Source organism: Fukomys damarensis, unplaced genomic scaffold (genome assembly GCF_012274545.1).
Source record: "Fukomys damarensis isolate Sample0158 unplaced genomic scaffold, DMR_v1.0_HiC HiC_scaffold_33, whole genome shotgun sequence".
Classification (NCBI taxonomy): domain Eukaryota; kingdom Metazoa; phylum Chordata; class Mammalia; order Rodentia; family Bathyergidae; genus Fukomys; species Fukomys damarensis.
This window is the reverse complement of record NW_022900945.1, coordinates 22,624,488-22,638,127: the sequence shown is the minus strand read 5'-3', so window position 1 is coordinate 22,638,127 and position 13,640 is coordinate 22,624,488. Positions and strand designations below refer to the sequence as shown.

Here is a 13,640-nt window from a genome sequence, read left to right as displayed (position 1 = left end):
ATACAAATGCAGTAAATCAATTCAAATAAATATGTTAAGAGTAAATGTATTTTATGGTCCTAATTTCATTCCTTTAACTTTTAAATCTCACTAAAAAGTCCTAAAAGCTTTTTAAAGCACATGAACTCATGTGACGATATCTTCACAAGATCTCTGAGACTGAAACAACAACACTCATATTAGACATCTTTATTTCCCAGTAGTCCTTATTTTACTTTGAAAGCATTTCCAAATTGACTGGTGAAAAAATAAACAAAAGATGATCAGATGGTATTTAGAATCATTATATGCTGAGAGCTGGATGATACTTCAAAGATCTGTTTCTGATTCCAGGCACTGAAAGTGGGAGTTCTCTACACTACTCTCCTAAAAACTGATTTAAAAATCATCTTACATCCCTCAAAAATGTTTAGTGCTACTTCCCATCAATATGTTTCTTGGGTCTTGCCTACATCTAACTGAAATTTAAATTTATCTCTTTGAGATCTCTCTCTAGGAAACAACATATGAATATTTCTGATTTCCCCCACTTGTTTATGCTAAATATAGCATAAAGTTATTCAAGGTGACAGAGCCTTTGAACTGGTCTTGGGAGGCATGTGGCTAGAACACATCATATAAGGAAGGATTTTGGCATATTCTATTGCATGTTCCAAACCCTGCTGGCTTTTTAAAAATTCAGCTTTTATTTCTGGAATTTCGGTGAGAGGTTCTCTGACTTCATGGTATTGACTAGCAGAATGATGACTGGAAGGTCCAAAATGGACTCACTCATCATGCTGGCAGTGGCCCACTGCTGACTGGTAATGTCTCATAGGAGATTCCATGTGGTACTTTGTGTGTCTTCAAAGAGCATGATGGGTTCGAAGTGCATTACACATGCATACATCAAAGCCACAGATCTTTCAAGTCATTACATTTGAAGCCACAAAGAGCAGCATTTTATACAATCTTTTAATCAAGGGAGTCACAAGTCCAGTCCAGATTTTACAGGAAAAGCAGCAGACTATACCTTTCAGTGGAATGAATGGCAAAGAACTTTTATTCTACCACAGCCTACTCTATGGCCATAAGTGATTTATATTCCACCTGCACAGAGAGGCTAACAATCCTCTCCCAAAAGTTTCAACCCAGTAGGGCAACCAATTCAGGTGCAAAGTCAGGACTGTACCATCTAATTTAAGTCCAGGAGAGGACAGTGCCCCTGAGAGTCTTAAATCCTAATGCCCCTTTCTTCCATCTAGCTGAGAGGACCCAGGAGGAACAGCCTTAAAGTTTTTTGAAGTTAAAAAGACAGGGTTTTTTGGCTTTTTTGTTTTTTTGAGACAGTGTGTCACTATGTAGTTGAGACTGACCTGGAACTCATTATGTAGCCCAGGCTGGTCTCGAACTCACAGCGATTCTCCTGCCTCACCCTCCCGAGTGCTGGGATTACAGGCATGCGCCACCACACCCGGCTAAAAATACAGGGTTTGACAGCTATGCCTTTGCTTTTTATTTTTACTTTGAGGTCATGTTCTATTGGCAGTAGTGCTTTGGATCTGATCTTTGGACATGAGACCATTTTTTTCTTTGAATTCTTTTTATAGTCAGGAAAAGCTAGAGATGAGAAATAGTTTTATTTACAACCCTAAAAAAGTCAGTATTAGAAATACTTCCTCTAAAGTCCAAGTAAAATCTGAGCAGTTTCTTCTTAATTTACTTCTTAAAATACTATGGTCATAGAGGGCTTACAAAGGGAACCACTTGCAGCTTCCAATATTCTGTTAAAAAAATCTTAGATCCACAAGTTCGTTAGTTTTTCTATGCTACAAGTTACAGGTTTTTGCTTTATGCAGCGTGCACGTAATATAGTCCTGTTACATGTATGCATCCTGAATGTTAGTTACTACACATAACTGTTTCTGTCACGTTACTGTAAGTGATGCTTTCGCTAATTTTTTCTGTCAATATTAAATCATTTTATATCCTCCAGTGGGAATTTCCTCACTGACTTTTAGTCACCATGAATAGTATTCTTACTCCACTTAAGGCCTTCTCTGCCACCCGCTCCAAAACTAATGCCACATATTTTGTTATGGCAGCACCTCACTTCTAGGTACAATTTTGACATTTGGTTTCTCGGTCTGTGTAACAGACCACACCAAACATTATAGGCTAAAATAACAATACATTATTTCTCATTGTTCTGTGGCAGTCATGTGTCATATGGTAAGGGCTGGGTTGCTGGGGGTGGCCAGAAGACCCGGAGCACTTCAGTCACCATCTGGCACAAGTGAGGAACAGAATCTCTGTCCAGATGAGGAAGGATCATTAGACAAAGTGTAAAAGAGGACAGAGAAGCAGTGTCACTAAGAAAAATTTAATTTTTATTTAAAAAAAGTTTTCCTCAGCATCAGGGATTGAACCAGGAAGTCATGAACTGTATCTTCATCTCTTTTTATTTTAGACACTATCTCATTAATTTGCCCTAGCTAGTCTTGAACTTGTGATTCTCCTACCTCAGCCTCCTGAGTAGCCAGGATTAGAGGCATGTATTTATAGTACTCACAAGTTAAGAGTTTCAAGGGAAGAACCTGACGTCATTCTCAAATAATACAGAGAAAGCCAAAGAAGAACAGAGATGTGTATCTACCTTTTGGCAATTTCCTATTCAAAGCTAATTCAAAGGGTAATGGTTCTGTAAAACAAGGATAAATAACATTTTCAATATTAGGAAAATCACCCCAATCATCTGAAACCCAGGAGATAGTGACTGAATTAAATGGAATAAATAAAAAATAAAGTTACTGAATGAACTAAAACCATAGGAACAACTCCAGACATTTTAACAAAATGTGAGTTGTTCTGCACCTTAAAGAACTTTGTTTCACTATTCCTTGTTGGTAGTGGCTCTGAAAGATGTATTTAATTTAGATAATCATCTATTAAGGAAAATACCTCGATTCTTTGATGCTGTTAATAAGCTACCATATTATCTAAATACTGAGAGTAATGAATTTGTAGCTGTAATACTGGAATGTTAACATAAGCTGCAGTGGCTGGAGAACTCTTAGAAAGTATAAAATGAAGGCAACTTCAAATCCCTAACCACTTCTCATTGGTGATGAAAATCTTTCTTCTTCCAGGGAGGCGCTGTAGGTCCAACTACTACCCTCACCCACTGAGGTGAGGCAGCAGAGTGATGCCAACTCCTGCACGCGAGTATGACAGCTGCTGCTTCGTTTGTCTTCCACGTCCACACATTTCTTTCTCGTGGCTGGCTCTCAGCCAGCACCACACAAGGGCAAGTGGAAAACATAAATTGTAGTTTAATTAAACTGGCACAGAAGAGAAAATCACCACACAATACTTTTAAAAGATATCTAGACTCTTACCATTCAGACATCTAGAATCACATGGACCAATCCAGGAAGACACAACAGAAACAGAGTCTACTCTTCTCTGCATACATAAGCCTTCCTAATAAAATAAGCACAAATTTGCAAATCTACACCAGACAAACAAGTTTGCTCCAGAAATGCTTAAAAGTACAATTAAGCCTCCAGTTTCTTTCTTTCTTTTTTTTCCTTCCTCTTTTTTTTTTTTTGGTACTAGAGATGGAAACCAGGGCTTTTGCACTGAACTATAATACCCAGCCCTTCAAGGTTTTTTTATTTGTTTTGTTGAGACAGGGTCTTGCTAAATTGCTTAATGGGCTTGATCTTGCAATCCTCTTGCCTCAGCCTGTCCATGTGGGATTACAGGTACATGCTACCACATCTGGCTGCCTCTAATCCTAATCTTTTCTCTAAAGTTGGATTTTGTGTATTCAATTATGGAAGTTCAACACTACATGCATACTAAGGACATGTTATCTTTGCTTTTCTAGAATTAAAATTCTTTTGTAGATAGAAGATATGCATAGTTGAAATTTGCACTCCATCTTATGCCATTATTTCAGAGCTCAAGTGAACACTATGATCAGATAAACCTAATAAATACTATATTTCTCTATACAGACAAAGAGAATGGGTGAAATGCTGAGCAGCAGCAGCTGTCAAAGAGAGTAGGATTTTAGTTTGTTTGTGAAACTAATACTTAGTAAGCTAGTTATGTATCAGGAGGAGCATAGGAGCATATCTAAAAGTTAACAGAACATAGGTGTACAAGATGGACAAGACCTGTGTCCTTTACTGTGTAGTGAGGGAGAAAGGACACAATAAGCAAGTATACAAACACAGGAAGAGCAGAAAGGCTATGTAGAACATTGTACTAGTCAGCTTTCTTGTCTCTAGGACAAACTACCTGAGTATCCATAACTTAAAGGAGGAGAGGTTTATTTGGCTCATGTTTTCAGAGGATTTAGTCTACAGCTAGCTCTAAGGCAGAAGGGCATGGCAGAGCACAGCTGTTTAGTTTATGGATGCTGAGAAGCAGAGCAGGGGAACAATGCCAGAGAGGAAGGATTAAGGGATCAGCTATGGTCACATATCCGTCACTCAACCAGATACACCCAGAAATGTGCTTCTACTAATTGCCTGGGAAGCTCCCAAACCAACCAAGTTGATGATTAAGCTTAACCATCACAAGTATAAAGCTGATGTAGATGGGATGGTCAGGGAAGGCCTCAGAGTGACTGCCATTGATACGGAGCTTAACATAGAGCTAGTCATAAGACCAAGCTGAGGAGGATCATTTCAGGGAGAAGGAATAACAGGGGCAGGATGTGTGAAGATCAGAAAGGAGGCCAAGCTGGCTGGAATTTAGAAGCCTAGCGAGAAATAAGTGACAGCCTGCAGCTAAACAGTGTGGACAATAAATCATCCAGGAATGACAGAAAAGTCAAAGAAGGGTTTTAAGCAGAGGACAGTAAGATCTGTTATCAGCATTTAAAGGTTTACAGTTAGATCAAGCTCAAGGAATGAGGTGGAAATGTAGACATATTCCCTCCCCATTAAAAACTACAACAACAAAGACTTTCACCTTCCACCTGTAAAAAGAAAAGTATTCAGAATATAGTAGGTAACAGACCCTCACCACTGTCCTCACCACTGCGTCACTTCGATTATATGTTCATTGCTGGGGGGCATTTTAAGACCTCTTGTATCCACAATATGGAGAGTTGCACTATTTAACTGAGCATACACACTATCATCTATCAGGTCTATGTCAAAAGCTCCGTCAACGGACTAACAAGATTTATCTTCCACAATTATAAAAGGAGAATGATGTTTGCAGGAAGCACCAGAATATAGGGCTTGTTTAATTCTGACTTTAATTCAGGTAAAGCTTGGCCATCTTTCACTTACAGAAACATGGTAACTTGATCCTATGCATTAAAAATGCTACCGTAAAAGTCAGGAAGAGACAAACATGGACTTTAAGTCTCTTATACATATTTACTACATTCCTAGATGTTTAAGGTTAAAAAAGTGAAGTGACAGTATATATTTTCCTGCTTACAAAACCCACAAAGGACAGGAAGATAGCATTTAAATACATGAAGATTTAAGTTTCTAATTTGTTTTAAAACACCCTAAGGACTTCCCTTGAAACATCTGTAAGAACAGTGATCTCTTTCTGTTTTTATTTATTTTTTGCCCTAAGCTACCAACTTAATCATAATTATCTTCACCATGTGTTCACAATCTAGGATATTTATCTTACCCTATGAATGCTGGTCAACTGGAAAGTGCAATTAGTTTCAACGTGAAGAATTCCTAAAGAGAAATCATAAACATAGTGTCACATTTTATGCATCACAGGATTATGAGATTATTTAGCCACTAATATGGCTCAGCAATGTCTAACACATATTACAATTTTATAAAATATAAAGATAACTTTTTTAAAAGTATGTTAAAAAAGATCAACATCTGACCTCCTACAAAAGGTATTAACTAATATCCAGGGAGAGAAATAAGTCATGTCATAAGTTACACATATAGATCTCATCATAATAATAATGCACAAGGCATAAAATGTGAATATTAAATTTTCAACATAGAATAAGTATTGTATCTGAAGCACTACTTATCTTAGTAAAGAAAAAAAAATCCACTGAAAATATCTATGCTTTTTGGATTAAACATGACCAGAAAAATACTTAATATTTGGGATAGTTTTCTCCATCCAGTTTGGTAATTATTTTTGCTATTAGATGATCTGCTAGTTTGACTTGATGGCACAATATTAAGATTTGCCACCAGGGATTTAGCTTAGTGGCACTGTGCCTGCCTTGCAAGCACAGTGTCCTGAGTTTGATCCCTAGTGCCGGGGGGTTGGGGGGAGAAAAAAAGAAGAGAAAAGATTTGCTTTTGTCATCATAGACTTTTTTTTTGGTTGTTAAAATCTCACAACATTTTTGATAGGATAATTGTTTATACATAGATATGTCATAGTTCACAAAATCATTGCCCAATCACTAAGATTCTCCTCCCCCCCAATGATGTAAACATCTCCATACTGTACTTTGTGTCATGATTTCTTTTGCATGGATTTCCAAAACATGAGTACTGGGTCACATGGCATGAAACTTTTAAAGTCTCCGATATATAGTAAAAATTTATTTCCCCCAAAAAGTTGCACTAATTTTTTTCCTATTAACAATGTATCTATCAGTAGCATTCTCAACAGATACAGGAGTTACTGTTAAATACATAAAAAGCATTGGCTAATTCCAGACATGAAAACTGATATTACTGTTTCATTTTGCATTTCTCTGAGTTAGGTTGAATATTTTCCATCCTATTAACGAGTTTCATTCTTCTTTTCTATTCAAATTTACTGAAACCAGAGGAATATTTTGCTAAGAAAATATGAACTGGAACTTAATGAGAGCTCCCATAATGACTACTTGTCATCTCAGAGAGAAGCCATTGCTATCAAGTAAAAGAAACGCAATGTAGTTCAGTTTCTTTACCCAGGCTAAAACTAAATCATTCAAAGCCATTTTAGAAACTGTAGCAAAAGTTATCCTCTTTCTTCCTCTTCAACAGAACAGAAAAGTAACAAGCTGGAAGAATGGAATGTGAAAATACTAAATGATGACGGTTCTTAGAATAGAATAAATCATTCGTATTAGGCAGGATAAAAAGAGGACAAAGGCTGTCACAGCAATTCTCATAGGCCCAGCTGTGGAGACAGGCAGCTGTGTCAGCAGCTCTCCAGGAGCCTGCTATGCCAATAAGTGCCACCAAACTAGATTTATCTACTCCTCAGAAACATCTCTGCCACACGCTGGACACAAGACATGTGTTTTAACTTCAAAAGCCAATTACAAGGTAATCTTAAAAAAAAAAAAAAACAAAAACCAAAAAAGCAAAACTGAAAGATTTGGAGAAAATAAGCATACCACTGATAATTCCCTTCTTTCTTAAGTAAGAGTTGCTTTCAGAAGGCTCCAAACAAGGGATATAAAGAAATCTCCAAAGTGACCAAGGATTAAGGAACAGTAGATGGTAATTTGATCTTTGATAGAAAAATAAAAGATCCCAAGGCTTTTACTGTGAAAGCATATGAATCTTCCTTCTGGTCAGCATAGACAGAGTTGACAAATTAAATTCCACTGTAGTAGAGCAAAGATCTAATATGCAGTTTTGGAATCTAAGAGTGGTTTCCTGTGAATTTCTTATAGTGACAGGAACATAAAATCATAAAAGAGCTTAAGAATCCAAGAATTATTCATTTATTTATTTTTCTGGTATTGGAAATCAAAACTAGATCATATAAATAAAAATCAAGCTATAAAATAGGTAATAGAAGTAAGGAGATCCTTCTCAAATGGGAATGAGAACAAGATAAGAAGGGGGGGGAAGGGGTAAAGGGGATGAAAAAGAAAAAAGTGGAGACAGGGCCAGGGATGTAGCTCAGTGACACAACACCTACCTGCTGGCAAGCACAAGGTCCTGAGTTCGAACTCTGGTACAAAAAAAAAAGGAAAGAGATAGAGCTTTTGTAAATGGGAAGAGGACCAAAAGTTGGAAGCAGCAGAGAGGGATGGGAGGAGTATGGGATGAAAAAAAGAAGATGGGTTATGTACATGTACAACCCCCCGTGATAAATGCAATTGTTGTTTACTGCAAATATGTAGTATGGGGGGGAAGAAAAATAAAGCACTGGAAGTAACTGAAAGGGAAGATAAGGATTTTGGCTTCTACTTCTTTCTGGCCAGTTGAGATATGGAGAACTAGAACTTCTAAACTTTTGTTTCCCAATGCAGTACTTGGTTTCTCCTCTTCAGTGTTATGAACACATATTTAAAAAGTAAGTGTGATGAAGTCTCAACTCCTTAGCCTGACCAGAGCCTGGAGTAAGATTAGTCCACCTTGGGTGACTCCATGTCTTGTCATGCCCAGTGTACACTATGAGTATTTAGATAATCATTGTTGAGTGAATATTTGATACCAGACCAGGTTCCATTACCCAACTAGGAACGAGGAGTATAGAAAAGGCCGAGTCATTGTAAAGTATGAAAACAATTGGTACACGCAGGTGGTCGCAAAGAAAGTGCTGGGGACAGAGCTTCAGGTACTTTCATTACCCCATGCCAAGTACAGAGATCAACAGCAGAGGCTAAGCCTTCACCCTTCAGGAAGAAATAAGAAAAATGTATATTTGCCAACTTAGGCACCAAATATGACATCTCACAAACTGGAATGCAGAACTGCTGTCAAATTCAGCCTGACTGGCTGCATTAGAATGACTGTAAGTCATTTCAAATCAGTGATGGGCCACTGCATAAATGCCACAGCACTCCTAAATGATCTTAATATCTTACTGAATTATTTCATAAGTTCTTTTTAAAAAGTTAGCCTTATAGTACAACAGGATTATTGCTAAGATCACCCAAAGAAGAATGTTGCATACTGTGCTGTTCTGTACCTACTAAATGCATTATCCACTTTTCCTTAAGAGCATAAATTCTGGGAGCATAAGCATCTTTCTTGTCTTCAAAGGGCCTGAATGACATCAGGTGCTCCATAAATATTAAAATTCCACAATCCTGTGAGCTATGATCAGGCTGACAATACTGCATGTATTTGGACAGTTTAGGTTCATAAAGCTTGTCACCTTTGATAGTGATCACTATAAAGAATGCTACATTTGCTATAACATAGTACTTGATACAATGACAAATTAATTGCCACGCACTGCAAATCAGCCTAGCTATTAACTTGAGCTAACTCTGGACCCCAAAATAGAAAGGTTTAATGTTATCATGAAGCCTAAAAAATGCTTTCTGGCTTGTTTATTTATTGTGGTACTAAGGATCAAAATAGGCCCTTCCCAATGAGCTACATCTCTGAAACTTAAAAAAAATGTTTAAAATGGTGAAAGATTTATGTGATCTGAACAGAAATCAGAGTATAAAGGATATTTAAAATGAGCACTGCTACCTGACTTGCTCAGTAGTCATTCCATGCTTTCCTTTTTTTTTTTTTCCCCCTGGCATTAGTGGGGATTGAATCCACAGTTTTCACACTGAACTACACCCCCAGCTCTTTTTTAACTTTTTTTTTTTTAAATTTTGAGACAAGGTCCTGCTACATTGCCCAGTCTAGTTTGAGCTTGCAATCTCCTGTCTCAAACTCCCATAGTCCTGGGATTACAGGCAGGCTTCACCATACCCAAATAAATTAATCTCATACTTTTTTAGTATTAGGGAGCATGGATATATTGCCATTAAGCTGCATCACAACTATCTTGTTATGTCCTTTCCTGTCTAAGTCTCTAAGCTCTTAGAATAGTTGAGTGCACAAGATAGGCCAACAGAACAAATTCTCAACAATTATCTACTGAGTACAAAGGAGTGATGGGAGATAGAACGGGGAAGACTAATACTGGTACTGGGTAAAGCAGGATTATAATCTCAGCTCTGAAGGTGGGAAAGCTGAGAATCAGAGCAAAGTTTCATTTTTTAAAATTTTCTCAAGCTCATAAGCAAATCCAGAATTCACACTAGCTCTGACAGCCATCTGCTGCACAGCCTCTCGAAAAGCTATATAAAAAGGAGTTTTATATAGAACACAGCATCTCTTTTCAAATCTACAGCTCATCTTTTATTTTATTTTATTTTTTTGGTACTGGGGAATTGAATTCGGGACCTAGAGCTTGTGAGGCAGGTGGCAGAACCACTAAGCTAAATCCACAGCCTTAAAATTCATCTTTCAGAGAAAAGAGATGATTTTAAAATGGGATCTATGTTGCTTTTCTAGCTCATCACTCAGTATTCCTTCTAGCTTTTTCCATCTTGCCTATTAAGTAATTAAGACTGACATAGCCAGAGTAATGCTGCATCCTGCTTGTACAATCTCAGAGAAACATTCACCCTCCAATTTAATAACACAATGAATAACCCAAGTTTAATTTATATGTAAATGATGTTTTACATGGCTTTTCTTCCTTGAATACAGATGTTAAAATAATTTCATAACACCTAAATATAGGCTGGTTTTGAATGGCTTAATAAAGAAAAATCATATGCCTTCAATATTTTAATTTACAGTGTTAGGCTTGGTTCTTAGCTTAAAAACTTGAAGACCATTTAGGAGACCTGAAGAGAGAGTAGCAAAATGGCTGAGATCTTTCTGTCTTTTGTCATTTACCACCTGCTGGATCATAGATATACTATCCAAGTATCACCTTTCTCATCTATAAAAGAATGAGAATGGTATTCTTGTTGCTGAGACAAAATACTAGACACCAAAAGTTAAAAGAGGAAAGGTTGATTTCAGCTCACAGTTCGTAGAGGGTTCAGCCTAGAGTTAGCTGGCTCTACAGCAGGGTGGCATGGCAGAGTGGCATTACAAAAGAGAAACATTTCATAGCAGGAGCAGGCAGAAAGCAGCAGCAAGCAGCCTCTTTACTTTTTGTACCATCCAGACTACAAGCCTCTTGGGTGGTACCACTCACAACTAGGGTGGGGCTCCTATCTTTAGTAAATCCACTCAGCCATACCCAGAACTATGCTAACTTCGATCAGTAGGCTAATTAAGTATCACACACCCTTAATACTAGTATTACACTCCCTAGATCCAGCCAGCTCTGAAAATCCCCATCTATGAGAGCATGAGGCTTTGGGGGACATTTAGACACAAGTCACAATAGTCTGTGAAGTCATCTCCACCTTTTGACACACTGTCATCTCAGTCAAAATTCTTACTGCAGACAAGTCAGATATGACCAGTGAGCCCCAAGCCAAGGGCTGTCTTTATAATCTATAATAATCATAGTTATAACAATGGGAATCTGCCTAATGCTACTGAATTGTCCATTTAAAATGGCCAAAGTAGTATATATATTGTTATATGTATTTTACCACAAAATCTATAATGGTATAAAACAGGAAATCATATAAAATAGGACTGTGCTTTGAAATGAACATAAATCATACAAATTAAATATACAGTGGGCCCTCAATATTCTAAAAAATATAACAACACAGAAAAATATTATTTCAATGTGTTGAATTTGCTTTGGCTGAGACTCATAATACATTTCAGTAAATACTGAGTATTTAACTGTCAACTTTGTAACTTTGAATTAGAAGGATTTGGTTAGGAGAGATGACAGGATTCCCCATATTTGTCCAAAAAGGCTTAGGTCTTTTTTTGTAGATAAATAGCAATACATAAAGCTAAGATAGTAAAAACCTTCTAGTGATTACTGAGGTAAATGAATATATGAGATATTTTTCTAAAATAACCATTGGAGCATACACATGTTTACAACATTTAGTACAATAATAACTTTAGATGGATTTGAAGTACTGGATCCTCTTGCTTAAAAAAAGGTCAGCCCATCTCTATCAGGAAGGCATTAAGGACAGGATAATACAAGTAAATGTATTAAAAGAGCAGTGGTGGGTCATAGTGCAGAGACATGTGAGTGTTTTTGTGTGCGTCTGAGTGTGTGTGTGTGCATGCATACAGATGTGTATATGTTAGAAAGTGGTGAAAAGACAGCATCGATAGCTCTTAGCCTTACTGGGCACTCACATGCAATAAATAGATCAACTCCCGAGACTTTTATAACAACCTCATTTTGGTTACTTCCTTGCTCTGTGGATGTCTGGAGTCAAAATGCCCACCCAAATTAAACGAAAGTTAATTTAATAATAGCAAAACAGCCACTCCACTTCCTTATGAAACTACAGTACACTGGAGGGTGACAGGAATGTAATAATGTGGTTGGGTTGTCACAAGAAAGAAAGTAAACATCGATGAGGCATAGGGAAGACTTAAGACTGTCTCTTTCGAAGACATGTCACTTCTGGATTTGCTGTTGGGAGAACACGTGGGAGTAATAGGAAATAGTCTTTCTCTTGCTTCCTACTTGATAGGTTCTTGAAGTTTCCTTCCAAGAATCTTAAGATTTGAAGATTCCAAGGAATCTTGATTTGACTCTCAAAGGCTGTGCAAGCCTGGGTTATTATATTCTGTGATCATATAACAATGAATTTAGCAGCCGGGTCCACTGATATGTCAAGGGTAACTAAAAACAGTAAAACATGACATCTCTCCATTTTGTATCTGTCTCCCCTTATTACTTTAAAACTTTGGTTCAGATTCCTGTTTAGTTCTGCATATAGGATGGAAGGTTAATCACTTGAGTGTCTGTCTAAAAACCAGTAATACAATGTTTATTAGTTCTAAATTTACCTAGCCTATCTCCTCCTCCTTTAAGACTGAGAATATGAATTAAGAATAACTATCATATTTTCAAGACCTATAGCCAATTGATTTCACAAGATCCTGTCCTAGAAATCTATAGTCATCATCTTAAACCTGCAATCCCCTTAGATTCCAGGAAAAGCAGAGCTTTGTAAACAGATCAACCCATGATAAAATCACAGTCCTCCCCCAAGTGGGAGCAATTATCCCAGGTAGAACTGGATTTCTTCCTGAAGTCTCTCAAGAGCCACCTTGCTGAACCAGTCCTAAGATAACTATCAGACCATGGCTTGCCCAGAATTACCTACTCTGCCAGCTATGCAAACCTCCAACCCTTGTATTTATTTCTCTTTTCTATAAAACCTCAAGTTTCCCATCAGGACCTGGAAAACAGACCTTGAGCCTTTGTATCTCTTCCTTCCATGTGACTATGCTTGTTTCTCTGCCCTTCACCAATAGTCATTTCCTTGGAGTTTGGGGACAGGAGGCCAAGCCTGGTCTGATGGGACCTTAGGAGCTGAGGCATCCATCCAAAAGCTCTAGTGACACACAGTGATCACAGAACATGTGAGAATAGCTCACAAAGGAGGACAGGACACTGCACCACATGGGTTGCTGTGGCTACTCAAACAACTCCAAAAATCATGTTACAGTCATCTCTCACCTCAACATGCTGACTGCACTGTGGTCTTTGATAGTGTCAACCACTGCTATGAAGGGAAGAATGCTGATGTTCAAAGCTGTTCTCTGTGGAACATGGGGCACCTTTAAAAAAGTTTTCTTCACTTACTGGTCTGCAGCAGTCTACTTTCACCATCATTTCTAGGTATATGGAGAGACTGATGTAGTTGCTGAACTGCTGTCCTATAAATGTTCTGAAGCTATTTTAGGTGAAAGAAACGGCTGTTTTTATTTATTTTCCTGTCTTTTGTTCACAAGCTCCAAGGGCCAAGTATTGACTGAACTTAGTACTTCTGCTGCTTT

At 37.6% G+C, this 13,640-nt stretch overlaps 1 protein-coding gene across 4 annotated transcripts in view; it reads right to left on the bottom strand.

Annotated features, from left to right (window-relative positions):
- Nucleotides 1-13,640, bottom strand: part of Lrrc8b (leucine rich repeat containing 8 VRAC subunit B) — a 65,228-nt gene that overhangs the window by 17,623 nt on the left and 33,965 nt on the right. The window contains exons 1-2 of one of the 4 annotated variants that reach the window (XM_033758324.1): nucleotides 8,525-8,543; nucleotides 5,650-5,702 (exon numbers count right to left, since the gene is read on the bottom strand). The gene's annotated coding sequence lies outside the window, so the exon portion shown is untranslated. Of the gene's footprint in view, nucleotides 1-5,649; nucleotides 5,720-7,869; nucleotides 7,889-8,524; nucleotides 8,544-13,640 lie in introns of those variants that run through there. The other 3 variants (XM_033758322.1, XM_010636644.3, XM_019209370.2) reach the window with 3 other exon arrangements.